This window comes from Lissotriton helveticus, chromosome 6 (assembly GCF_964261635.1).
Source record: "Lissotriton helveticus chromosome 6, aLisHel1.1, whole genome shotgun sequence".
NCBI classification, from domain to species: Eukaryota; Metazoa; Chordata; class Amphibia; order Caudata; family Salamandridae; genus Lissotriton; species Lissotriton helveticus.
Window position 1 is genome coordinate 32,880,807 of NC_136067.1, and position 27,676 is coordinate 32,908,482.

Here is a 27,676-nt window from a genome sequence, read left to right on the forward strand (position 1 = left end):
ACTCTACTCTGTTCCACCCCACTCTACTCTGCACCCCCACTCTATGCCACTGCACTCTACTCTGCACCCCCACTCTATGCCACTGCACTCTACTCTGTTCCACTCCACTCTACTCTGCACCCCCACTCCATGCCACTGCACTCTACTCTGTTCCACCCCACTCTACTCTGCACCCCCACTCTATGCCACTGCACTCTACTCTGCACCCCCACTCTATGCCACTGCACTCTACTCTGTTCCACTCCACTCTACTCTGCACCCCCACTCCATGCCACTGCACTCTACTCTGTTCCACTGCACTCTACTCTGTTCCACTCCATGCCACTGCACTCTATTCTGTTCCACTCCACTCTACTCTGCACCCCCACTCTATGCCACTGCACTCTACTCTGCACCCCCACTCTATGCCACTGCATTCTACTCTGTTCCACCCCACTCTACTCTGCACCCCCACTCCATGCCACTGCACTCTACTCTGTTCCACTCTATGCCACTGCACTCTACTATGCACCCCCACTCTACGCCACTGCACTCTACTCTGCACCCCCACTCTATGCCACTGCACTCTACTCTGTTCCACCCCACTCTACTCTGCACCCCCACTCTATGCCACTGCAATCTACTCTGCACCCCCACTCTATGCCACTGCACTCTACTCTGCACCCCCACTCTATGCCACTGCACTCTACTCTGCACCCCCACTCTACGCCACTGCACTCTACTCTGTTCCACTCTATGCCACTGCACTCTACTCTGCACCCCCACTCTACGCCACTGCACTCTACTCTGCACCCCCACTCTATGCCACTGCACTCTACTCTGTTCCACTCCACTCTACTCTGCACCCCCACTTCATGTCACTGCACTCTACTCTGCACCCCCACTCTATGCCACTGCACTCTACTCTGCACCCCCACTCTATGCCACTGCACTCTACTCTGTTCCACTCCACTCTACACTGCACCCCTACTCTATGCCACTGCACTCTACTCTGTTCCACTCCACTCTACACTGCACCCCCACTCTATGCCACTGCACTCTACTCTGTTCCACTCCACTCTACTCTGCTCCCCTACTCTATGCCACTGCACTCTACTCTGCACCCCCACTCTACTCTGCACTCTACTCTGTTCCACTCCATGCCACTGCACTCTATTCTGTTCCACCCCACTCTACTCTGCACCCCCACTCCATGCCACTGCAATCTACTCTGCACCCCCACTCTATGCCACTGCACTCTACTCTGCACCCCCACTCTACGCCACTGCACTCTACTCTGTTCCACTCTATGCCACTGCACTCTACTCTGCACCCCCACTCTATGCCACTGCACTCTACTCTGTTCCACTCTATGCCACTGCACTCTACTATGCACCCCCACTCTATGCCACTGCACTCTACTCTGTTCCACTCTATGCCACTGCACTCTACTCTGCACCCCCACTCTACGCCACTGCACTCTACTCTGTTCCACTCTATGCCACTGCACTCTACTCTGCACCCCCACTCTATGCCACTGCACTCTACTCTGTTCCACTCTACGCCACTGCACTCTACTCTGCACCCCCACTCTATGCCACTGCACTCTACTCTGCACCCCCACTCTATGCCACTGCACTCTACTCTGTTCCACTCCACTCTACTCTGCTCCCCTACTCTATGCCACTGCACTCTACTCTGTTCCACTCCACTCTACTCTGCTCCCCTACTCTATGCCACTGCACTCTACTCTGCACCCCCACTCTACTCTGCACTCTACTCTGTTCCACTCCATGCCACTGCACTCTATTCTGTTCCACCCCACTCTACTCTGCACTCTACTCTGTTCCACTCCATGCCACTGCACTCTATTCTGTTCCACCCCACTCCATGCCACTGCAATCTACTCTGCACCCCCACTCTATGCCACTGCACTCTACTCTGCACCCCCACTCTACGCCACTGCACTCTACTCTGTTCCACTCTATGCCACTGCACTCTACTCTGCACCCCCACTCTATGCCACTGCACTCTACTCTGTTCCACTCTATGCCACTGCACTCTACTATGCACCCCCACTCTATGCCACTGCACTCTACTCTGTTCCACTCTATGCCACTGCACTCTACTCTGCACCCCCACTCTACGCCACTGCACTCTACTCTGTTCCACTCTATGCCACTGCACTCTACTCTGCACCCCCACTCTATGCCACTGCACTCTACTCTGTTCCACTCTACGCCACTGCACTCTACTCTGCACCCCCACTCTATGCCACTGCACTCTACTCTGCACCCCCACTCTATGCCACTGCACTCTACTCTGCACCCCACTCTATGCCACTGCACTCTACTCTGTTCCACTCCACTCTACCCTGCACCCCCACAGAAAAGAATTTCCGAATGTTGCTGACGCAAGGGGATATTCACATGGTGAGGAATCCACTGGCAGATGTATCTATCAGAAGAACTGTTAGAAAGTCGATCCCGGGGGAGGCAGAAGATGTCTGACTGACCACCCCTAGGTCCGCCTCTCCGCCGAGAAGTAGCCGAGCGTTACCGAGAGGCCTCCTGGGTGAGGGCCCTCTCCTAGGATCGTACAGCAGAGTAACCACCACACTACAAATGGACACCACACAAGAAGATAAGTTCTTAGGCTTTATCAAGAGTAAAGGTTGCTGGTTCTTAGTGATATATACAGGCAGATCGAGGGATCTGTAAAGTCTCGTACGGAAGGGATAGGGTAGCGGGACAGTCTCCGTTCGGGTGTAGGAAGGGATACCCTGCGCACAGCTCTCAATCCTCGAGCCAGGGGTTCCGAGAGGCCGAGCCGCGGCAGTGCCAGCAGCACTCGACAGGTGGTCTTTACGGAGAGGAGGCCGCGGCAGCGCCAGCAGGCCTCGAGGGGTTTTCGGCGAAGATGGGCCGCGGCAGCGCCAGCAGGCTCCCCAGATGGTTCAGCAAAGGTGGGCCGCGGCAGCACCAGCAGGCTCCCAAGATGGTTCAGCAAAGGTGGGCCGCGGCAGCGCCAGCAGGCTCCCAAGGTCTCTTCAGGTTACAGGCGATGAGTTCTTCTGGTGTCGGCCACGACAGCGTCAGCAGGGCTTCCAGTCCAGGATACAACTGCCGTCCTACTCCGGGGCTGGCCCAGATATAGGACTGGAGTCCTTTGATGTCCGGACCCTCGCGCCTGGGGGTCAGAGGGGCCGGGATGATGGTGTCCAGACACCCAGCAGGGGGGTGGAGCCAGCGCCCAGGGAGGCCGGAGGGCGATCGATACCAGGCGTCCGGGGACGGCTGGAGGCCCATCGAAACTTCCCTCCTCTGGGATCTGTGGAGTGGCCACTCGACCACCTGGGTGGATCTTGGTGCCTCGATGTCGGGGCTTCGCTGGGGCCTGGGCCGGGGCCGAGGCCACGTGGTCGTGACGTGATGGGTCCAAGATGGAGTCGGGCAAGGCCTCGTGCCCAGGACGTGGTTCGTGACGTGATGGCCCAGGATGGAGGTAGGCCGGTAGGGGTGGTCCGGGGTGGCAACCGGACCGGCAGTGTTGGTGCGTGCAGGGCCGGGCAAGGGTCGCCCGATGCCCGGAGGAGGATCAATGTCGTTCGGGGCCCGCCATGCGGGAGGGGTAGGACCACGCCATGAGGCCGGGTCCAACAAGAACAAGTTACTTACCTTCGGTAACGCTTTTTCTGGTAGATACAGTATCTGCCTGTGGATTCCTCACATCAATATCCGCTTGCGTCAGCAACATTCGGAAATTCTTTTCGTAGCTTCGCGCCGACGTGGACGACGTCACAGAGGCATGGCATCACGCGCGACTCCGATGACGTCACCGACACCATAATAGGCCTACGCCGGCGTGATGATGTCAGTTCCGCCCCTTTTTCCGTGCTTTCGAGGCACACGGACGGACCGACAACAGTAGATATATACCCAGTATACAATAATCAAGATAACACACACAGTGTAAAGACAATGTAGTAATTCAAGTAAAATAAAACAATACCTTTAAGAATAACATATATACATTAAAACATTGCCATTATCTAAGGTATAGAAGATCCCCTTGCGTCAGCAACAAAGAAATGTCTAAAAAAAAAGATGTTTAAAAATGAGACAGCACCTCATAGGAGCTCCAAGCGCGACAACTGTTACATACCCCCTACCCCCCTCATCCTAAGAGTAAAACTCAAAAAAGAAAAAAAACGACTCTTTCATGTTAGCATTTGTCTGTCTGTTTATATTCCTGTCCTCAATCGAAGGCTGACTCCTATCACAGCCCCCGAGGCAAGAGCGCCGGGTGTGTTACCGCCTTATATTCTGGGCCACTGGAATTATGTGGAAGACCAAGGGGCATATTAACAAGAAAATGCGATAAACATCGCTACGCACGCTCAACGTGATTTTAATTATCGCCAGTTTTTATCGCTCGGTTAGCACGTTATTAACAACACTCATCACCCAGGCGATAAAAATCCAGTGATAGTCAGCCAAATGCGTGAATATCGCTGGAAAACCAGCCATATTCCTGCAGCGATAGGGAATTTCTAGTTGATAGCCCATGGTGGTCATAGCCTGACAATCCACCCCCTTTTACACATATAGCTAAGTCTGAAATGTATCAGACGTTCGCTTACAGCGATAACCGGGGTTAGCGCGGGTTTCAATATCGCTATGGGTGTCACGGCATGGGCTTGTTAATACCGTGATGTGCGGTTTGCGAGTTTTTCCCTGTTGTGTTGCCCGGGAATGCCCTCTTTGCATCTCATTAGCGATGCGTGGCACGGCGTAACTGAAACGGGTGCTAAGACAAGGAAACACGCGCTAGCGTGTCCTTGTTAATACTGCGATGGAATTATCGCCGCTTTTCGGCCGAAAACAGCTGCAAAAGCGGCGAAAATGGGCTTGATAATATGTCCCCAAATTATACAGCAAGGAAGACAAAACCATCCAGCAAAAAGAGGCAAATTATGTGGCGCAGTCTAAAGCAGAATTATTTTGTATTTTGTCACAGACGAGACCGATTGCATTGCAAATGCTTGTTACAGCTGTTAACACTAACTGGGCAAAGGTGCCCCTCATTAGTACCAGTTTAACTCCTGATTACAGTAATAGGTAACTGCAAGTTGACCAGTTAACCTTTGTAAAGGGTCAGCCAATCAGCTGAACCACTGACCTAGAAAGAATTGCTCTCTAGGTGGAAGCTGCAAATTATGTAGCAGATAATAGATTGTGTCAAATGTGGTAACTCCATATTTATGTGGGAAATGGCGCTGCCAGCAAACCGCATAATTCCGGCTGCTCTTCTTACACCGGAGTTCCCTGTTCTGTGCCCGACCCTACACTTAGTGGGGTGACACTATGAGGCTGATCTAAACCTCCAGCACCGGAAGAAAGAGCACCCTAACAGTGGTACTTGTCTGTCACTCGGATGTATGTCACTACAACGCACACTTTTACAACGCATACCTTTACAATGCATTTTTACAACGCAACATCCATTACAACGCATTCCATTACAACGCATGCCATTACAACGAAAATTAAAAAACTACATTTACAACGCATTCCATTACAATGCATAATACCTTTACAACGCATACCATTACAACGCATAACATTACATTGCATGTTTAGGTAAGTATTGGATAGTGTAGGGGTAACATTTACTATTCTAACTCCAGGGGGTGCAAAAGTACGGTAAGTGTTGGATAGTGTAGGGGTAAAAATTACTATTCTAACTCCAGGGGGTGCAACAGTAGGGTAAGTGTTGGATGGTAATGTTAGGCGTTGTAATGGTATGCGTTGTAATGACTGCGTTGTAAAGACATGCGTTGTAGTGGTGTGCGTTGTAGTGTCATGCGTTGTAATGGTTGTGTTGTAATGGCATGCGTTGTAATGGATGTTGCGTTGTAAAAGTTTCATAGTAATGGTAGTGCGTTGTAAAAGTTGTGTTGTAAAGGTTGTTTCCCCTGTCACTCACACTAGTGTACCAGCCCCTAAAAAAGATTGTTTTATGGAAGAATCATAAGATCTCAACATGTTTCAACAATTCATGGAGGTGAGTGAGCCAGAGTCAGCATCCTGAACCTCTCTAAGGAGGTCTTTACTTACCAAAGATGGGGTGGACCCCGCCCCTCTTTTCTTCACAATGAGGTGATCCTATTAGTGTGTGTGATAAATAGATTTTGCAGCCGAGTAGAATGGGAGCAGGTGGTGTGGAATGTGACCACGTCATGGGGCATCCTTCGGCCGGGCACTGTTGGCGCTGGATGGGGGCGGCGAGGCGTTTTAAGGAAGGATCATCGTATCTTCATATCGCATGTGTCACACGTTTCTCCCAGTCTCTGTTTCTCGGGCCTTCGGCAGGAGATGCCAGCCTCCTGCAGGAAGGATGGACTGAAGAAGAGGGGACCTGGGCAGGGGTCAGGACAGAGGTGGTTGTGGAACCTTTCTGCTGTGATAGCTGGAAAACAAGTGACAGATAAGAAAGAGAAACTGGACAAAATTAAATGAGTCGTGGATTCTGGACTGTTGCATCGTTTTGGGTGGAAAGTCCCCCGTACCGTACTCTTAGGGACAAAGAGATCAGGACGTCGGGGCAGTGGTGCCCCAGGAGCGGGGTCGTGTCAGGCTAATGTTACCCTTTCCACAGGCTGAGAAGAAAAGCTGGCTGCAGCGCATCATTGTCGACAGCGCAAAATCCCTTGGTGTCATACTCGACACAAAACTCAATCTACTCTCCCACATTAATTCAATTGCAAAGTCTGCTCGATACCAACTGCGCCTTCTCTGGGGGATTTGTCTCTTCTTCCCGAAGCAAGACCTTAAAACCCTGGTCCAAACGCTGGTCCTCTCCAGACTGGACTACTGCAATTCTCTTCTTACTGGCCTCCCCGAATCCCACCTGTCCCCCCTCAAGTCTGTTCTGCATTCAGCAGCTTGTTTCATTTATGGGGCCAAAAGAAGCGACCACATCACATCCATGTTATCCACCCTCCGCTGGCTTCCCATCGAGGCTAGAGCTATCTACAAGACTGTCTGTATCACCCACAAAGCCTTGCACTCCTCCTCTCCTCGCTGCCTGGCGAATAAACTGAAACTCTCTGGAGGCTCTAGACCATCCCGAAACGCGGAAAATCTACTGCTTGAACCTCCCACTTTCAAGAAGGAAAGATCGATGGCCCAATCCTTTTCAGGCAACGCGGTGAGAATCTGGAGCTCACTTCCGCCTCAGCTCCGGACCACCACCTCCTCCCAGGCCTTCAAAACTGACCTCAAAGTTCTCCTCCTCCAAAGACACTTCCAAAGTTAATTCTCGCCCTCTCTATTATCTGAAGGAAGACCCTTTAGTATAGAAAATGTCTATTCTCCATGACTATGGAAGTGTCTTCCCAGTGTGTTCTTGTGGTTGGAGTGTTTGCCATTTATTGCAGTGTTACCCTTTTACCTGTGTTTGGTTCTCTTTTGTAACTTGCACACGTCACTTGTCTCTTGTAACACACTGTTTGCTACCTCTTACATTTTGTTTGCTTTCGATACTTGCACAAGTGCCACCACTGCCTACGTAACGTTTGTTCTTGTGTTTGAGTGTCCTCCATTTATTGCAGTATTATACCTCTACTTGTACTTTGTACTCTTTTGTAACCTGCACACGTCACTTTTTCCTCCTGTAATGCATCGTCTGCTACCTCTTGTATTTTGTTGGCTCACGATTGTCTTTTTTGCCTCATGTAACTTAACGTTTGCTTTTGTAATTTGTTCACTTGTAATGTTCTCTTGTATCAGTTCTGTTCCTATTCCTATTGTGAAGCGCTCTGACACCTTCGGGTAAAGTCTGCGCTATATAAAAACGCATAAATAAAGTGCAGCTGCGGCCATTCTGCAGAAGAAACAGCCTCTGCCTCACATAGTTCTTGGGTCTGGAGTGGAGGAGGGCAGGAGTCCTGGGGGGGTTCAGGATTTTAACTGGTCACCTGCCCTGCTCTTTACCTGAGCCCAGGGCGCTTCCCTGGCACAGCCTGTGTTTTCACCCAGGCAGCTCCTGTTTAAGGCTCTCACTTCTGGCAAGAACCAGTTCTCCCTGTGGGAACCAGAACTTGAAGTGCCTTGTCGCGCGCCAGTGCACCCTCACAGAGATTCAAAGAGCAGCCATGATTGGCCAGAAGAGTCCAAGGGGCAGAGAGAGGCGAGCAGCACATGCTACCCCCTCGGTAGCACAGCGGGTTGTGCACCAGCCTGCAGCTGTGAAGGATTCTGGCACTTGGAGATCTGTTCCTGCCACTTCTTATTCCCCTCCCAGATGCGCAAAGTTGAACTCCTTCGCCAGGAGGGTTCCACCCGCCGCCCCTTCATTTTAGAAGGCCCTCATGTGGGAAACATCCTTTACAACGAAACTTTTACAACGCAGTGCTTTTACAACACAGGTTTTACAACGAAAACCATTACAACGCATTGCGCTGGGGGGCGCTCTAGGATAGGGAATAGTTTTAATTTACTATCCAACACCTTCCCTACTATCCACGGGGACTGGAGTTGGAATAGTAAATTAAACTATTCACTATCCAGCACCCCAAAGCGCTATGCGTTGTAACAGCATGCGTTGTAAAAACTGCGTTGTAACAGCATGCGTGGTAAAAGCATGCGTTGTAACGTCATACAACCCCCTCATGTGGCTGGAAGACTATTCGTTTTGTTTTTGGGGTTGCGATTGCGACCCTCTCCTTTTTGAAGAGCTTACCAAATATGGATAACAAGTTTTCTAAGTTTGTGGGAGTTTCAGACACAAACTGCGTATCATCATCAACAAGCCTTTGCAATGCAACAGGTCTCGCATTTAAGATGTTGACATTGTAAATGACAATGCCTTTTATGTATGTGCTTTGAAAACCTGCAAGCGGTGCGTAAAGACGCACTTTGTACTTATAGTCCTTGCTTACGAGAAATAAGGCTGGCTGTAAAGAGACAAAGTGACCAAGGGAAACAAATAGTAGGACCTATAAAAAAAATTCCTTAGTCATAAACTCAGATGGGCAATCTATTGATTGATTCCACCAGCAACATCCAAGGTAAAGCATGAACGCAAGACCATCGGGGTGCTGGGGGCACCCCTCGAGGGTACGTTGAACCCCTTGTTTCAAGACTCTACTTTGTCTCCCACTCCTAGTAAAGACCCGGGAGAGTACAAACTCACTGTAGCCTTTACTGGGATCACCTACCCCTCAAAGGAGGGAGGTGACCCCTCAAAGGAGGGAGGTGACCCCTGAAAGGAGGGAGGTGACCCCTCAAAGGGGCGAGGTGGCCCCTCAAAGGAGGGAGGTGGCCCCTCAAAGGAGGGTGGTGACCCCTCAAAGGAGGGCAGTGACCACCTCAAAGGAGGGAAGTGGCCCCTCAAAGGAGGGAGGTGACCCCTCAAAGGATGGAGGTGACCCCTCAATGAAGGGAGGTGACCCCTCAAAGGAGGGAAATGGCCCCTCAAAGGAGGGAGGTGACCCCTCAAAGGAGGGAGGTGGCCCCTCAAAGGAGGGTGGTGACCCCTCAAAGGAGGGCAGTGACCACCTCAAAGGAGGGAAGTGGCCCCTCAAAGGAGGGAGGTGACCCCTCAAAGGATGGAGGTGACCCCTCAATGAAGGGAGGTGACCCCTCAAAGGAGGGAAATGGCCCCTCAAAGGAGGGAGGTGACCCCTCAAAGGAGGGAGGTGACCCCTCAAAGGAGGGAGGTGGCCCCTCAAAGGAGGGAGGTGACCCCTCAAAGGAGGGAGGTGGCCCCTCAAAGGAGGGAGGTGACCCCTCAAAGGAGGGAGGTGACCCCTCAAAGGAGGGAGGTGACCCTTCAAAGGAGGGAGGTGGCCCCTCAAAGGAGGGAGGTGGCCCCTCAAAGGAGAGCAGTGACCCCTCAAAGGAGGGAGGTGGCCCCTCAAAGGAGGGAGGTGGCTCCTCAAAGGAGGGACAAACAACGTAATTTTTTCTATTTGTTTTTTTTTTACCAAAAAGGTCGTTTTAAAAAGAAAATCTGTATTGTTGTTTTTTTTAAAGACTTTTGATTTTTTTTCTGCAATAAACTTTTTTTTATCAGTTCAACTAAAAACAACAAGAAAATGACATCTGAACATGGATAGAAAAAATAAAAAGAGAATCAAGTTTCTGCCGTCTGCTTGGGAGCAGCCAGCAGTGGGTCTTGAATGCTGTCCTCTGTTCACCAACACATTCCATGTTTGCAGATTTCGCACATTATAAAACAATACCAGCATACAGAGGGCTGGTGTCTTGGGTGAGGGTACAAACAAGTTTTTACGTTTTACTATTTTTTAACAATTTGTACTGTCGTTGGTATCTACTGCCTGTACTTTTATGGATATTTTTATTTCTAAAAAAATAAAGTGATACATTTTTTTTTTAAGTGCATCGCTCAGAGACTCGCCAGGCTGGAGATCTTGAAGGGGGGCAGACTATGCCAAGGCCCCCTCATCTACTCTTGGTAGCATATATCCTTCGGGATCGAGTTTGTGCTATATAAAACTTTATCAATAAAATAAAATTTGTATTGAATTGTCACTCCCTGACAACAATATCAGGGCGGGGGCTCCTTCAAATGACATCAGTACAGTCAGATCTAGCCAATAAGATGTCTTTTCTCTGAGTCATAGGTACAGTGTTCACTTCCTGTGGTACGAGGAAAATATCGTACACCTCATCACAATCTGTAAAGATCTGCAGCAAGACCGCAGGAACCTGCTGAGACCCCTATTTAACAAAAAAGGAATCAGGTCATGCAGACAAGCATCCCTGGCCTGCTTCTCGGGCGATGATGTCCAATTGGCCTGCCGTCTGGTAAAATACTTCCAAGCCGTAGAAACCAGAATCAATACAAGGAAAGAACAAACGGACAAAGACAGTGCTCCCTCCATACTCCTAGAACCAAAACATTAAGATTGCATAGAGTCATAACCGGCTAACGAAACTAAACAACGACGGATCACTAAAAGTCACGCGCACACAGGGAAAAGGATGGACTTATTCCCATGAGGAATGTGGACCCCAAATAGTCCCCCGAACGGGAAAGGAGGCAAGGACTGACAAAAGAAACCTTCTCCGAGGAAATGCAGAAGTTCCCAGTGGCAGACAAACACTTCCTTTTTTAACAAATTTGAATCCAATTTTTACTACTACCAAAATGAAGCCCTTGTCTTAAAAATGTTCTTAACTTTTTATTGCTGTCGGTTTTTGTAATGGTTTTTATTAACTGTACAATAAAGTTACTACTACTTCCTGTGGTACAGCAACATCTATAAATGTGCATATTATATTAAAAATTACAAGATGTCTTGGTTATTTGTGCCTATGAGGAAACTCCCATGGCTCAAACTTAAAATAAAATGACCTTTTCATTGTAAATACAATGTTTTTTTTAAACTACTGGTTCCCGCAGGACTTTTGCAGATCTTGGAAAAGTAAAGGTCTTGTGAGAGTGAAACAGCATTCTATCATTGGCTCTTTGGTCCCAGTGGAACTTAGGACACACCAAAAAAAAAAATGAAAGCAGCCATCTAATTGTCCACACAGGGAAAACTACTAAAAAATAAGCCCACAGCCTTTAGAAACAGCTTCAAATGATTTTCCAAAGCAAACATCATTACTAGATTGATAAGAGAGGCAGTTTGGTTTAAATGCATTTACGGTCTCAAATAAATCTAGACACAAAGAGACCCCCTAAGCACCCCACCCACCAGGCCTTCCACAGGTGCAGCATCAGAAGATGACAACATTAGTGTTAGTCCATCTACTTCTGCAGCACCACAAAAATTGAGGCTTGAGAAACAAAATCAGCGCTAAGTCAGTTTTTCAAACTTCCAGCTGCCCAAAAAATGAACAGGAGATTATGTGCACTTTGTCCACCCAGGTGCTCCATAGAGAAAGGTTGGACAATATTCCATGGAAGTCAGTGGGATGTGGAAGCACCTGTGAACCATACACCCCAACAGCATGGCTTGTGTTGTGATGCAGAAGAGCTGAGGGTCACCCCGCCTGCTCCACAGGAAGTGGGGAGATAACATCAAAAAGAAAGTGCCAAGAAGATGCAGCACTTTGCAACACAGTGCAGTCACTGCCTCAAAGTAATGTCTGCTGAGAAAACTAAAAGGAGAACATTTTCAAAGGCCATGAATGAATGAATGAATGAATGAATTTGTACTTGTAAAGCGCACTGCTGCCCCAGCAACGGGGTGTCCTGGCTCTCTACTCATACCGCTATGGAACCCTTCCTGGCTTTTCCCTGTGAAGTGTCCACTCCTGGGCACCCCCAAGGTGAAGCCTGACATCCCAGCATTGTTGGGGCCGTTGTGGAGATTAAGCAAGCTATTGCCCAGAGTCACAGAGTGGGACCCATGATTAGAATAGGCACCGAGGCGAGAATTATCAGGTCCGAGGAAATTGAGGCCAAGACCCGCCGAGGCGGGAATTGAACCCTGGTCCCGGGCTAGACCTCTGCATCAGGGTCTGCCGCTCTAACCATTGAGCCACACTTCGCCATGGAATACCATCTCCACACAGAATACAAAGAACTGTGCAAAAAATAAAAGAAATACAAAGATTATGTAAAAAATGAGTTAAAAAAAACAGTAGTTCTAAACGGTACTGTAAATGGCTGTGTCACCATCTCCACAGGTTCTCTCCATCCGAGGAACAATTTAGAAATCCTGAATAAAGGATGTGCTGAAAACATTCCAGAAATGGACTGCAAAAACCAAGGTTAAAGTGATTTATACCCTGACGTTTAACGTGATGCTATACTTACGCATGGAAATATGACCATAACTTAAACATTAAAAAAACAGACATTCACTGAAAAAAACAAAGTGAAAAGTGATGATCTAGGCAGTGCCAAAAAATTCTGTGTCAACAAATGATGGACGGAACGCCGAATGAATCAAACATACACCCCAGTCAAGAGATCTGGGTTAAATCCATTGTTCTTTTTCTCACTACTTCACCCCAGTTTAGACCCGGCCATATGCAAATCAGTCTGACCCTGTGCCTCATGGGAACAGTCCAGCCCGAACTGCCAAGCCATGCCTTCCCTGGACCGGAAACAAGCTTCCGAGGACCGGTTTCTGACATTTCAGCCGTCTTCAGCCCGGCTTGCTTGAATCCAGTGGCAAAGTGAGCAAGGGACTCACGTCTGAGCATACCCTGCCACACTATTGGTGGCCAAAAGCGGTACAAAAGGGGGTGGTGATGGACGGAGCATCAGAACCAATCAAACACTCACACCCAGTCAAAAGATCTGGGTTTAATCCATCACCGTTCTTTAGCCCACTCTGCCACCCCAGTTCAGACATGGCTATATGCAAATCAGGGTTAAATCCATTGTTCTTTTGCCCAGTAATTCACCCCAGTTTAGACCTGGCCATATGCAAATCATTCTGACCCTGTGCCTCATGGGAACAGTCCAGCCCGAACTGCCAAGCCATGCCTTCCCTGGACCGGAAACAAGCATCCTGGGACCAGTTTTGGGGTAACAGCACTTATCAGCCAGACTACATACATTGATTATTTTCTCATTTTTTCTTTTACATTTGATTAATTCATAAGTAGTTCCTTCCTTGCATTTTCTACTCAGTTCTTATTTTCAACATAGAGACTATCCTTTTATAAATACCTCTTAGTAAATACTCTGCTACTCTATGGCTCTACAAGTAGATTTTCTGGTTACATGAGCATTTTATTGACTAGCATTATATTGACAGATAGTATATGGTAAATCTACAGAGGCACTTATCTCTGGCTATGGTGAACACTTTGCAACTTTAAATAGATGGTTATTATACAACGAATGTTACCATTTACATATGTGGGTATGATAGTGCATAGGGATAGTTTTTGGTATTAGATATAGGCACTTTTCACGACAACGCAGGATTTTCCCTAATGTCTCTTTTTGTGGTAACTGTATATGGTTTATGTATTTGAAGTTTTCTTTGGTCTATATGTGGGGTCTAGATTTTTGGTCATTTTTCTGTTCTTCTTGTGCTGGGGTTTGATGAGTGTCATGATTGGGGTTTCACAGCTTAACATGAGTTCTTGTACAGCTCGAAACATTTTTTGATATGTGTTCAATATTATTTGGATATGTGTCCTCTAGTACATTGTCTTGAAATGTTTTTTAAATGTTTTCCAAATGTCGTTTTAAATGTTTGTTAGATGTTGGTTAATGTTATTCTAAAGTCATGTCTTGTCTATAAAATTGCAGCCCTGACGAAGTTCCCACTGGCAAAAAAAAGTGCAACGAAACGTGTTGGCTGTATGCCAGTTTTAAAGATGTATTGAAATAAAAAGAAGTGTTTTTGGAAAATACTCTGACTGCTGCGTCTTGACTCCGCAACGTGTGCACCTTCCGCTTTCTTTGAAAATACATAAAGATAGTGACGAAGGCGCCCAAGACCTAGGGGCCAATTCACAGAACTAATCTGAGACAAAAACATAACTTTACGACTTTCGGTATTCACAGAAGGCATTTAGGAGTGGTAAAGTTAGGGGGCCTCATTTAGGAAAGCCTTGCGCCACCGGTGCGTCACTTTTTCCCGTGTTAAAAGTGACGCACCGGCGGCGCAAGGCCTTCATAAATAAGGCCCAGGATTTCTAACTTTACAATACCGAAAGTCGTAAAGTTAGGATTTTTCTCCGTTTAGCAGTAGTAAGGTTAGGAGTCCTAACTTTAGTACTCTTAAATGCCTTTTGTGAATACCGAAAGTCGTAAAGTTAGGATTTTTCTCCGTTTAGCAGTAGTAAGGTTAGGAGTCCTAACTTTAGTACTCTTAAATGCCTTCTGTGAATACCGAAAGTCTTAAAGTTAGGATTTTCCTCAGTTTAGAAGTAGTAAAGCTGCTTGTGGACAAGACACTCGTGGATCAGACGCTTGCTCCAGAGTGGCGCAGGCACCACCGCGCCTGGCGAAGTCACTGCAGCCAAAGACTGGCATGGGAAGTGTGGCGTCTTTGGTGATGGTGCAGAGAGTGTCATGGTGGGCGACATCTGCCCCATTCCAGGGAGGCCAGCTATGAGACCCCTGAGCGTGGGCCACAGCATTGGTTGGCATTGGTTGGCAGACATTCTGCCAGCAGTTAGGACTGACTGCCCTCTGAACACAAACATGGGCACAGCTCCCCAGCCCACTCCTCACACTCACAGCTTGGTGCCAGGCTGCATGTAGGGAGGGAGGGCGCTGGTGTGTGACGTGGCTAGGGCTTGGACTGGGCACGAGAGGGGAGGGCAAGGAAGGGGGCTGAGCGAGTGTGAAAAACAACACATGCCACACGTTTAACAATGATTAAAAGCATGGCACTTTAAACTTCAAACAGAATAATTGGTGCCAAGTGCGAAGGAGGCTTCTGTTTACGCGACATTAATGCAGACGGGTCTATTCGCCCCTCTGAAGACTGGCGCCCTGGGCAGGGGCCCAGGGCGCCCAGGCCAGGCCCGGTTAGAGCGCATTTAATAAAGTGAAGTGTGACTGGTGTAAAGTCAGAGGTCATTGCTCATAAAAGGCAAGGATTGCAGCTCATTGAAATAGCAATGTTGACCTCTGACCCTGTCTTCATGGAGCCTCTCTGACACCGCCCGCATGGACTGATGGGAACTGGGAACAGCTGTGCCCTCTCCACAGTGAGTGTCTACAAACATCCGACTCAATTATCTCGGTGACTTCGAGTCTGCAAAGCAACAAACCCAGTTTTTGTCCCTGACGGCTCATTAATCTGCCCACTTCCGCCCGCGCGCACCTCAGGGTGGTTCTAGGAAATGTGCAGCCCAGGAACTTGCCAGGCCCCTATGATTTGCATGAGATGGAACCTCACAGGAAGTGACATCACAGGAAGTATTATCAATTGACTATTATTATCTGGTGTCTTTGAAACAATTTTGCAAGAACCTACTTACCTAGTTTAGACATCAGTAAAAATAATAGTCCTAATAAAATAAAGACATAGGGCCATATGTATGAAGTAAATTCGCATTCACAAACGCCGAAATTCGCAAAATGGTATGTATAAAGGAAAATCTGGTGCAAAATAAAGAATCGGAAAATTTGTGATTCCTTATTTTGCAATTGCATTTAAGGAATCGCAAATTTTGCGATTCCTGAAATGCAATGTATGAAGCAAAAAAAAATTGCACATTTTCCTTAAGTAATCGCAATTTACCACCAACTTTAAGTTGGTGGTTATTTGCGAATTCCGCGAAAAATGCAAATGTTTGCATTTTTCAAAGTGCCATGTGACGCACATACGTGCCCTTAGGGCATGTATGTGCACCACATGTGCACCCATGCTGATTTCAGGGGTGCACCCTTGAAATTATTCTCAATTTGCGAATTGCAAATTGAGAATAACTTCCCATTCATTCCTAGGGGCCAGGAGGCCCATAGAAATGAATGGGAAAGTATTCCTTAATTGCGATTCGCAATTTGCTAATTGCAATTAAGGAATACTAAGAAATCGCAAAAAAATTGCGAATTTGTACATACCCATTTGCGGTTCTGAAATAGCGATTTCTTAAAAATCGCTATTTCAGAATCGCAAATGGGTATCTTGATACATATGGCCCTTTGATCTTAGATCTATATTGGGCTGAAACACTTTACATTAATTCAACTAGGTGGAAAACCTTGGCTTATGTGTCTCTTAAACTGATATAAGTATTCTGGTGTTCACTAATTGTTTCCAGATTCGTGCATGGTTTGGGACAGTATAAACAGTGGAGTGGCAAGCGGGGTTCCAGTTTTCTGGACAGTTCGTGACAAAGGATGCGCTGTTTACACACCAGGACAGATGCATTAGTCTACAAAAAAACTAGGCCTTCAAATTACATTTATTTTTATTTATTTATTTTAGGAATGGATCACCAAAGGACTCGATACCATCATACCAGTCAAATGGACCAGAGGTCGGAGCACCCCGTCTAACCCATGGTACGACGAGAACTTAAAAAATCTTAGAAAGGAATGCAAAAAAGTGGAACGCCACTGGAGGAAAGATTATAGGGACATGGACAAAGTGTCTTACCTGGCCATACTCAAGCGATATCATAAAGCCATACGCACTGCCCGCGCATCCTTTTATGCCAAAGAAATTGATTCCAGCCCCAACCCCACGAAAACAATTTTCAAACTAGTCCAGAAACTACAAAATGGCGGCAACCCTGCCTCGTGTATTTCCTCCACTCAGCAGTGCGAGGACCTCGCCACGTTCTTTACAGAAAAGGTGAGGAAGATCTACAACACCTTCCCTCAAAACCCCTCTGCCCGAGCTAGCTCTCCCTGTACCTCCTCCAAAGGCCCCAGACTCACTTGTCTGCCGGCCATCTCCCATGAGGACCTAGCTAAATTCTGCAGAAAGGTGAAATCCGGTGCCCCCTCAGACCCCATGAGACCAGCCCACTTTCTGAGGGCTTTGGACTTTTTTCTTCCCTCTCTGGCCACGCTCCTTAACCTTTCCTTTTCATCGGCCACAGTACCCACAGGTTGGAAACAGGCCTGGGTCATTCCCTTTATTAAAAAACCTACTATGGACCCCACAAAACCAGAGAACTACAGGCCCGTGTCATTACTCAACCTGGGTGTCCAAACTTGCAGAATCCCAAGCGAACACCGTACTTACTGCACATATGTCCGAACAAAACATCTTGGACCCTTCCCAACACGGGTTTAGGCCTGGACACAGTACGGAGTCCGCCCTCCTTTCCACCACCGAACACCTCAGGAGAATCATGGACACTGGTTAGAGTGCTGCGCTGATACTGCTCGATCTCAGCGCAGCCTTTGACACGGTCTCCCATGATATCTTACTGAGCCGTCTGGAAAGCATTGGGATCAGCGATCGGGCACTTGAATGGTTTCGATCGTTTCTCACGAACAGATCCTTCCGAGTGTCAGCCCCTCCTTTCATCTCCCTTCCCCATGCTATTGGCCAAGGAGTACCACAGGGCTCTGCCCTCAGCCCATCCCTTTTTAATCTGTATATGCAGCCCCTAGCGGCAGTGGCTAAAGAATGGGATCTCACGCTGGTGTCGTACGCAGACGACACACAGCTGGTGATTACCCTCACTGAGGTGCCCTCTACCTCTGCTACAAAATTTAGGGATGGGCTGGCCGCAGTTGCCAAATGGATGACTGAGAATTGCCTGCAACTGAATGCAGGGAAAACCGAGGTGTTACTCCTGGGTAAGAACCCCAGCTACTGGAACGACCACTGGTGGCCACCCCTGCTGGGTCCTATCCCCCCTCCCAAAGCTCTGGTCAAAAACTTAGGAGTATGGCTGGACTCTGCGCTGAACTACCAAACTCACACCAAGAAGGTAGCAGCTACATGCATTGGGATACTGAGAAGCCTCAATCCCATTCTAGGATTCTTCGACCCCAAAACACGACAGCTCATCGTCCAATCCACCATCCTGGCCCGACTGGACTATGCGAGCGTCCTATTATTGGGCGCCAACAAAGCAGAGACAACTAGGCTCCAGCGAATTCAGAACTCTGCGGCCAGGGCAATTGTAGGCCTTCCCAGAAGGTGCTCTGTTAGAGGCACCATACAGAGACTCCATTGGCTTCCTGTAGAAGCCCGCATTCAATTTAAGGCTCTCACCACTGCTTTCAAAATCCTGAAGATGGAGGGCCCTGAACTCCTCCAGTCGCTGCTTACTCCGTACACCCCCCAACCCCATCTTCGCTCCATGGATCAACAATTAGTAATAGTCCCCCGCACAAAGCTCTGCCGCATCGGGGGTCGCTCCTTCAGACTTCTGGCAGCAAAACTATCGAACTCCCTGCCGCTCCATATTCGTCGCCTCGACGACCTGTTCGCGTTCCGTAAAGCAAATAAAACTCACCTCTTCCCACGTTTGTAGGTCTCTATCCTCCCTTCCCTTCCCCCAGTAGGTTGTGCTATGGTTCTTAGCGCCGGGACGCCCCGTTGCTGGGGCAGCTGTCGCGCTGAACAAACCTTTAACATAACATAACATAACATTTTAGAGGTTTTATGGAGCGCAAACAAGATCCTTGCGTATGTCAGAGCGCTTTACAATGAACGAAGATGATTATAACAAATGAATAGCAAGACACAGTACAGACAACAAGCATGGGATAAATGAAATAAAATAAAACACACAGAAAGAATCGTAAAGATACCAAAGCGTGGGATCATAGTTGTTCCAAGAACATATAAAGCGAGTCTCGGATGAAAAGGTTCAGGGCCGGGAAGAGTGGTCAAGTAAATTTTGCCATGAGAATCGCTTTTACTTCCTTTTTGAAAGATACGAAAGAAGAATTCAATCGGGTTTCAAGATATTTGGGCTTTGTCACCTCCCCCTTTTGACAGGACTTTTTGTAAACTTGCAGCAAATAGAGCAGTTTAAGCACACATCTTTAACTATTGCTCTATTGAGTGGGATGAATGAAAAATGATATGTTAACGAAGGCATCCGGGCGCTAAGGGGCTCTCAAAGGAAAGGTGCAGATATTACTGACATGGTCAAGGGTTATTCCAGAAGGTTGGAGTTACACCTTGGATCAAGAGGGAGAGAGTGGTAGTGTCCTCCTTTCTAGGCCAGTAAATAGAATGTCATTAAATACTGCACTTAGCACTGGCACGAAACGCTGTGTGAAGGACTATATGAAAAAGAAAATATTGTTGTCATGTTTCATCTCAAAGTAAATAACTTGTTAACCGGAGGGGTGTACCTCAGACACTTGTGGTAAACAACAATACACAACTATCATAGGACTGCTGTAGGGAATGGTTTATAAATCGAGGTTCACAAAGCATACGGACTGTCAAGGTTTAAGGTAAGAGCCAGGCAGTGCACTAAGGGGCATATTATCAAGGGTGTTTATCTCCGCTTTTTTGGCTTGAAAAGCCAAGAAAGCGGAGATAAAATGATCTCCCTATTACCTAGCTGTCGCTAACACCAGTCAGCGACAGCTAGTAGGAGATAGCGACCATCTTGGGCCGCACTTTGCGTGTCAGTGATATTGATCACTAATGATATGCAAAGTGGGCGTGCCAAGATGTTAGCGACTGGAAACAGTCGCTAACATCGCTATGTCCTATTACCAACTTTTGGAGATATTCGCGCTAAGCGCGAATATCTCCAAAAGCTAACACCTGCCCTGAGCAGTTCTTAGCCATGTTATCCACTGGTAGGTGGATAACATGGCTAAGAGCATTAGCTCGGTAATGCATGAATATCGCTGACTTTTCAGCGATATTCATGCATTGCAGCCGTTTTTTATCGCATTTGCGATAAACCTTGGTAGTACCAAGGTTTATCTGCGATAAAAATCGCCGCAGCTCTGCGGTAATGTTTTCTCTAACCAAGCAATAGCGATAATTATCGCTATTGCTTGGTAATATGCCCCTCGGTTTCCAAGCGATAATCAAAGAGTCACTCACGTCGCAACTGCTTTAACGTGGACATTTGCTCTCTGGGTGGGCAGTGGCGTACCAGGGGGCCTCCCCCCTGCTCTTACCTGCGGCCGTCACGGGGTGGCAAACGCAGGAATCGCCCGCACCCTCACCCCTGCTCCTACGGTCGCTGCGGGGCGGCAAATGCAGGAATCGCCAGCACCCCCATCCCCGCTCCTACGGTCGCTGCGGGGCGGCAAACGCAGGAATCGCCAGCACCCTCACCCCTGCTCCTACGGTTGCTGCGGGGCGGCAAATACAGGAATCGCCAGCACCCCCATCCCCGCTCCTACAGTCGCTGCGGGGCGGCAAACGCTGGAATCGCCAGCACCCTCACCCCTGCTCCTACGGTCGCTGCAGGTGGCAAACGCAGGAATCGCCAGCACCCTCACCCCCGCTCCTACGGTTGCTGCGGGGCGGCAAATACAGGAATCGCCAGCACCCCCATCCCCGCTCCTACAGTCGCTGCGGGGCGGCAAACGCTGGAATCGCCAGCACCCTCACCCCCGCTCCTACGGTCGCTGCAGGTGGCAAATGCAGGAATCGCCAGCACCCTCACCCCCGCTCCTATGGTTGCTGCGGGGCAGCAAATGCATCGCCAGCACCCTCACCCCTGCTCCTACGGTCGCTGCGGGGCAGCAAACCCAGGAATCGCCAGTACCCCCATACCCGCTCCTACGGTCGCTGCGGGGCGGCAAATGCAGGAATCGACCAGCACCCTCACCCCCGCTCCTACGGTCGCTGCGGGGCGGCAAACGCAGGAATCGCCAGCACAATCACCCCCGCTTCTACGGTCGCTGCGGGGCGGCAAACGCAGGAATCGCCAGCACCCCCAACCCCGCTCCTACGGTCGCTGCGGGGTGGCAAACACAGGAATCGCCAGCACCCTCACCCCCGCTCCTACGGTCGCTGCGGGGTGGCAAACACAGGAATCGCCAGCACCCTCACCCCGCTCCTACGGTCGCTGCGGGGCGGCAAACGCAGGAATCACCAGCACCCTCACCCCCGCTCTTACGGTCACTGCGGGGTGGCAAACGCTGGGACCGCCATGAGCGGCAAAAGGCCTAGCTACGCCACTGTTTTTGGGATAACAGAAAAGCTACACTCGCCTGAACCCTGTCAATCCACATCTCTCATGCAGAAACAAAACTTCCACCAAAGTGTCAGTTGAGGAAAATTACTGTTCATTGGCCCAGTTCTCACATGTACCTCCTGTGTTACAGTATTTCTTATTTCCGAGTTTGATAGAAACGTGTATTTTGCACAAAACAGCAAGAGCCCTCAGTGTAAATCAGACATATACTGGTTTCTTTTCTGGAACTACTTTAGACTGGCAAACATTTCTACCCTTGTGTAGGAACACATTTCAAGGAGTAGAAATGGTTCATTTGCGAAAAGAAGTAAATGGAACAATAACTTTGTTATATAGAGCTAAATATCACACACGGGAAACATCCTTTACAACACAACTTTTACCACGCAGTGCCTTTACGACGCAACTTTTACAACGCAAACCATTACAACGCATTGCGCTGGGGGGTGCTCTAGGATAGGGAATAAGTTTAATTTACTATCCAACACCTTCCCTGGTGTCCACGGGGACTGGAGTTGGAATAGTAAATTAAACTATTCCACTATCCAGCACCCCAAAGCGCTATGCATTGTGAAGGTTTTTGTTGTAAAAACCGCGTTGTAAAGGCATGCGTTGTAAAAGTATGCATTGTAACGTCATACATCCATCACACACTTGCTAAGTGTTTTAAATATGTTTTGTTGTTAGCTCCTTTTTGCAGTTCAGAAAGAGCCACAAAAGCCCTTGTACACATTGGAAAGGACTTAGAAATATTGTAAAAAGCCCACTTGGGGTTGCAAACCCAGCAAATTTGTGAAACCTTCCACTTGCAACCACAAAGGCCTCTGTACATCAGGAACTCATAATAATATCAGGGCCGTATTATTATTATTTTTTTGATAATAATCAGCCATTTTGTCGACAAACTCAGAAGCACGCTCTGTCCGTATGGGACAACTCAAGCGTGAGTTAGCGGCTGTTCTTGTTCTGTTCTCAGGTGTGATGTAGGTGCTGAGTAGGGACAGGGCGAGAACAGTCCGGTACAGAGACAAACCTTAAGATGACTATCGAAGGCTCGTTTTTACACCATGTCGTCCGGCCCGTACAAAAAGTCACACGTGAAAACCTTTGTCGCATTTACGGGCTCCGAGCACGTACAAAGCGTGTTGGACCACTGCCCGGATCCCCAAGTCTGGACTGAGGTTGGATCTGAGGAACCTCAAGATCAGGGCACAAGTCGTAAAAAAAGAAGTGGGGGGGACGCTGCCACCGGAAGTGACGTCACGACAGGAAGTGACCTCACGAAAGGTGCCGAGCTCCTCATCCCAGAGATGCCAAAAAGTGAAGTCCAGCTGTTTGGCAGGGGGGACGGCATCCCCGCTGGTAAAATAAGTGAGGGGACGCCGTCCACCCGCGTGGTACCCCGACTCGAGCCCTGCTCAAGATGCTCGGCACAGCTCTATATCCGCGTCAGAGTGGGTATCAGATGAATTTATTTCATTTTATTATTTTTATATTGAGTGGCCTGGAAAGCTCAGCTAATGATCTTCTTGATGTAACTAGAGAAACATCACTGGATGTTGTGGTGTGATCCATCTGTTCTCACTAAGGCTTGGCCACCTGCTTGGTTTGGTACTTGTGGTAACTGGCCAGGTTTTGGGCGGTCTCCGCACACTGTGCACTAGAAGGTTCCAGAACATGCAACTCTTGGTGTAAGGAGTAATTTTCATAATAGACCTGTAGGCTCTGTCTTGAAATGGTCACTTGAGGTTTGATTGACCCATCAAGTGATGCAATCAGAGGAAAAGAACCAAGAAATGAATTATTTCATTTTCAGTGACAGCCTGGACCACCTTTTAGGAGACCCCAAGGCCACCAAGAAGGTAAACTCGAGCTGAGTGAGACAAACTGGGTTGAATAAAGACCACCAGGTTTAAGATCAATCTTTAAGAGCAGAGATGACGGATCACGGCAGATCAAGCAGCGGCTCTTCGGAGGCCGTCGGCTCTTCGGAGGCCGTCGCACCGCTAGCTTGTGTCGTCATATCCCACAAATCTGGTCACCATGTACCCCATTTTAGCACGTGACCCGCAGGTAGCGAGGCAGAGCGGTCTAAGGCTTACTATGGGAGGTGGTTTGGAGCTGAGACTCAGACTTAATCCAGCCAATAATAATTATTAGAACATTGGAATGTTGGGAGTTCCATTGAAAACGATGGCGTGCTCGGGGCTTATAATGGCTGGTATAAGCCCGGAGCTCCAACATTCCAATGTTTCTTTGTTCTCAGCTCTGGCTGTGAACAAAGGCTTCAAGGACCCTGAGGGTATTCCAATCCCCTCACGCCCCCATAAGGCTTTGTTCTTTTTTGTTAGAACATTCTGCCCTCTAGTGACAGAATGCTCTAATAGCCTTATAGCCCTTCGTAGATGGGCTATACCGGCTATTAAAGTCCCTCTCCCTTGTTAAAGGCCTTCGGCTCGGGCCTTTAACGCTGGAGAGGGTCTTTAATAGCCGGTATAGCCCTCTACGGTGGGCTATAAGGCTATAATAAATCATTCTTCCGGCAGTGCTGGTACTTCTCTTATGGGTTAAAATCTCCTAAAACATACATATAGATATATATGTGGCAAATGCTATAGCTTCATAAGTATGTGATAAAACTTAGCTGTATATATAGAATCTTTATAGCTAGTTAGAGTATCATAAATCCATTCACCCTCACCATTGTATAAAATCACATTTACCTTTGGCTTGTCAGTAAAATTTCTAGGATTCTTTTTAATGAGAATAATATTTTATTGGAATATGTGACGCCAACCCCAAACTGAGCACGCCCTTCGATTGAGTGCGGAGAGGGATTGGTCGCAGGGTTTGGCCACAGAGAGGGACCTGCGACCAACCCCTTTTGTCGGCTGTGCACAGCATGGGATTGGGCCCAGAGCCTGGCCTCACGGCCAGGAACTGCGGCCACCCCTCTGTGTTCCATGTGCGGCGTGGGGTTGGCCGCAGGCCAGGCCCTGCGCCCAACCCCCACATGACGGCGCCCAAGCCACCATTGTGCAAAAGCCGTGTACAGCGGGGGTTGGGTGCAGGGCCTGGTGCCCGATCTTCCATGGGCACGCACGGCTGTATATGAGGGGTCTCATTTTAAGTAAGGCAGAGCTACTGACTTTGTCAAAGGGTCAGAACACTAAAATATGGATCACTGAAAGAATATCGACTACCAAAATATCGACTACCCAAAATATCGAGGAAAAAATATCTACAGCAAAAATATCGAGTTTGTATGTACAAACAGGTAAGTACAAAAATATCGAGTACAAAATATCGTTTACAAAAATATAGTTGTAAAAAATATCGTATTTACTAAAAACAGTGTTAAATTAAATTAATATTAATAATTAATTACTAAAATATACTTAAAATTACTTAAATTAACTTATAATAATTAAATAATTAATGAAAGTTAAATAAATATTTTTTTATTTCATATTTATTAAACATATATATATAGTAATAAAATATAATAAAATAATACCCAATAACTGAAAACTGACCCTGAACCCTAAAAATACCCCTTTACCCAAAAACTGAAAACTGACCCTGAACCCTAAAAATACCCCTTTACCCAAAAACTGAAAACTGACCCTGAACCCTAAAAATACCCCTTTACCCAAAAACTGAAAACTGACCCTGAACCCTAAAACTACCCCTTTACCCAAAAACTGAAAACTGACCCTAAACCCTAAAAATACCCCTTTACCCAAAAACTGAAAACTGACCCTGAACCCTTAAAATACCCCTTTACCCAAAAACCCAAAACTGACCCTGAACCCTAAAAATACCCCTTTACCCAAAAACCCAAAACTGACCCTGAACCCTAAAAATAAAAACGATATTACTTCACTTACCTTAAAAACGATATTACTTCACTTACCTTAAAAACGATATTTTGGCTGTCGATATTCTGTCCTGTCGATATTTTCTCCAAACGATATTTTGGAGTCGATATTATGTCCAAACGATATTTTGGAGTCGATATTATGTCTGTGTACCCTAAAATATACCAAGAGGGCCTTTTAGCTTTATGAAGGGGTCAGAATAACAGCATGCATAAAGCACAGGAACTGTCTTTGTCTGAAAATGACTAGGAAATGTATATTTAATTAATTCATACACTTTAATGTTTAATAAATGTGATAATTAATTGAAAAAAATTTAATAAAGTTTTCTTAGCAAAAATATAAACACTTCTTTGAGTCTGCCGCCGGGTGGGAGCACACATTTAGGGGCATATTTTCAAGGGCTTTATCTCTGCTTTTCTGGCTTACAAAGCCAAAAAAGCGGAGGATAAAACCAGCGCCCTATTTACAAGAGGGTGCTAACATGCATAATCGCATGTTAGCACCCTTTTTCCCGACGCCTCCCTTTGCATCTCCAATGAGATGCAAAGTGGGCGTCACTGGGCGTACCCTCGGTGGACTACCTTGCAAATATCGCTGATGTTTACATCGCGATATTTACAAGGCAGTCCACATGATTTTAGCACACGTTAGATTTTGGTGAAAACTGACGTTTTCGCCAGAACCTAACGTCTGCTAAAATCCTGATTTAGCCATCCCTAACATAGGGGGTGGATTATGCTGATACGACCCTGTGGGTCGTATCAGCAAGGTTATCACCCTTTTGCAGGGAACAACTCTGGAAAACCAGCGATGTTCCCTGCAAAAGGCCGATAACCTCGCTATCTCTGGAATGTTTATCGCCCTGGAGTAACGCGTTGTTAATAACGCGCTACCAGGGCGATACATACCAGAGATAGCCTGCGATAATATAACTATCGCTAAGCACGGCCAAATGTGATGCAGCGCGCGCAACGACATTCGTTTTTTTTCCGATACTTACCTGAAATCGTCAGTTTCCCGCATTTTACAACCCCCCACACTGTCCCTCCCCTGCCCCACGTCACCGCCCGGTGGCACGCCCGTCACCAAATGACACAAAATAAACCACCGTTTGGTCGTTCGGAAAGGCCACAGTTTAGTAATCCGCTCAGCGGGAGGTGTTTCTTTTTAGGCGTGGCTTGACCGCGCTGCTGTCTGCCTGAACGTTTGTCACTGCTCTCCTTAAACATATGTGTACAGTAGGGTTCTGAGCAGTAACCATCTCTCCCTGCAGGCTGCTGCCTGTATGATGCGCCATTCCATCTTCTAGGAAGTGTTTCCATTGCGATGCATATGATGAAAACATCCGCCATCTTGAAAAGATGGCTTTTGCATTATAAGCAAAGTGTTTACTCAGTCATTTGTAATACTTTAGTTGAATTATAATCCAAAAATTAAGTATGTAAATAAGCTGTTTCATGTGTGTTTTTTAAAGAAAACTTTTTTGTGAAGAAACTACTGAAATATTTTGAATATCATGCAGCATTTACATAGTTATCTTGGTGAGCTGTTTGTTACTTTACTCAGGTTCCAGTTTCAATCATGTGATTGTAAGAGTTATTGTGGTCCTATTTATAAGTTACTGACTGTATGTGTCATTGTGGTCGATTCTACAAAATCCCTCATTTTATGTGCCACTGTAGTCCCTTTTCTGTGTTGATGGTTCTATGGGCCATTGTGGTCTTTCTTAAACATATTACTTTTAGATAAACAATGAATCTACTTTTGGTAAAATAAGTACTACTGCATATATTAAGACATTCAAAATGATAGTCCAGCTCTATTGCAGTCCTGCTGGAATAAACTGTAGCTGTTCTTTTTTAATCTTGGGTCACCTACTAACCTGTTGTACTGCTGTCTTGTGCGGCTCACCATCTGGAAACCTTCCATTGGCAAAGGCAATAGGTCTGGCTTTAAAAAGCTCCAGCATGCATATAGCGCTTGAGCATGGATGCCTGCTTCTGCACTCTTAGCATATTAAAGCCAGAACTACTGGCTTTGGTAATGTTGTTAGGCATAGTAGAGAACAATGTATTCTATATAATACAGTCACCCTCAAATAACCCCTCTCAAAACATTGTTTCATCAGCAATGGTGTGAGGATTTTTTGCACCTGAAGCCTTTTGTTGCAAACCCAGTCTTGAAAGAGAAGTGTGTCTGGCGCCTCCTGCTGTCCTAAGGTGGTGCTGCCCTGTACATGGATGCATGGGTCAGTCCTGGGTA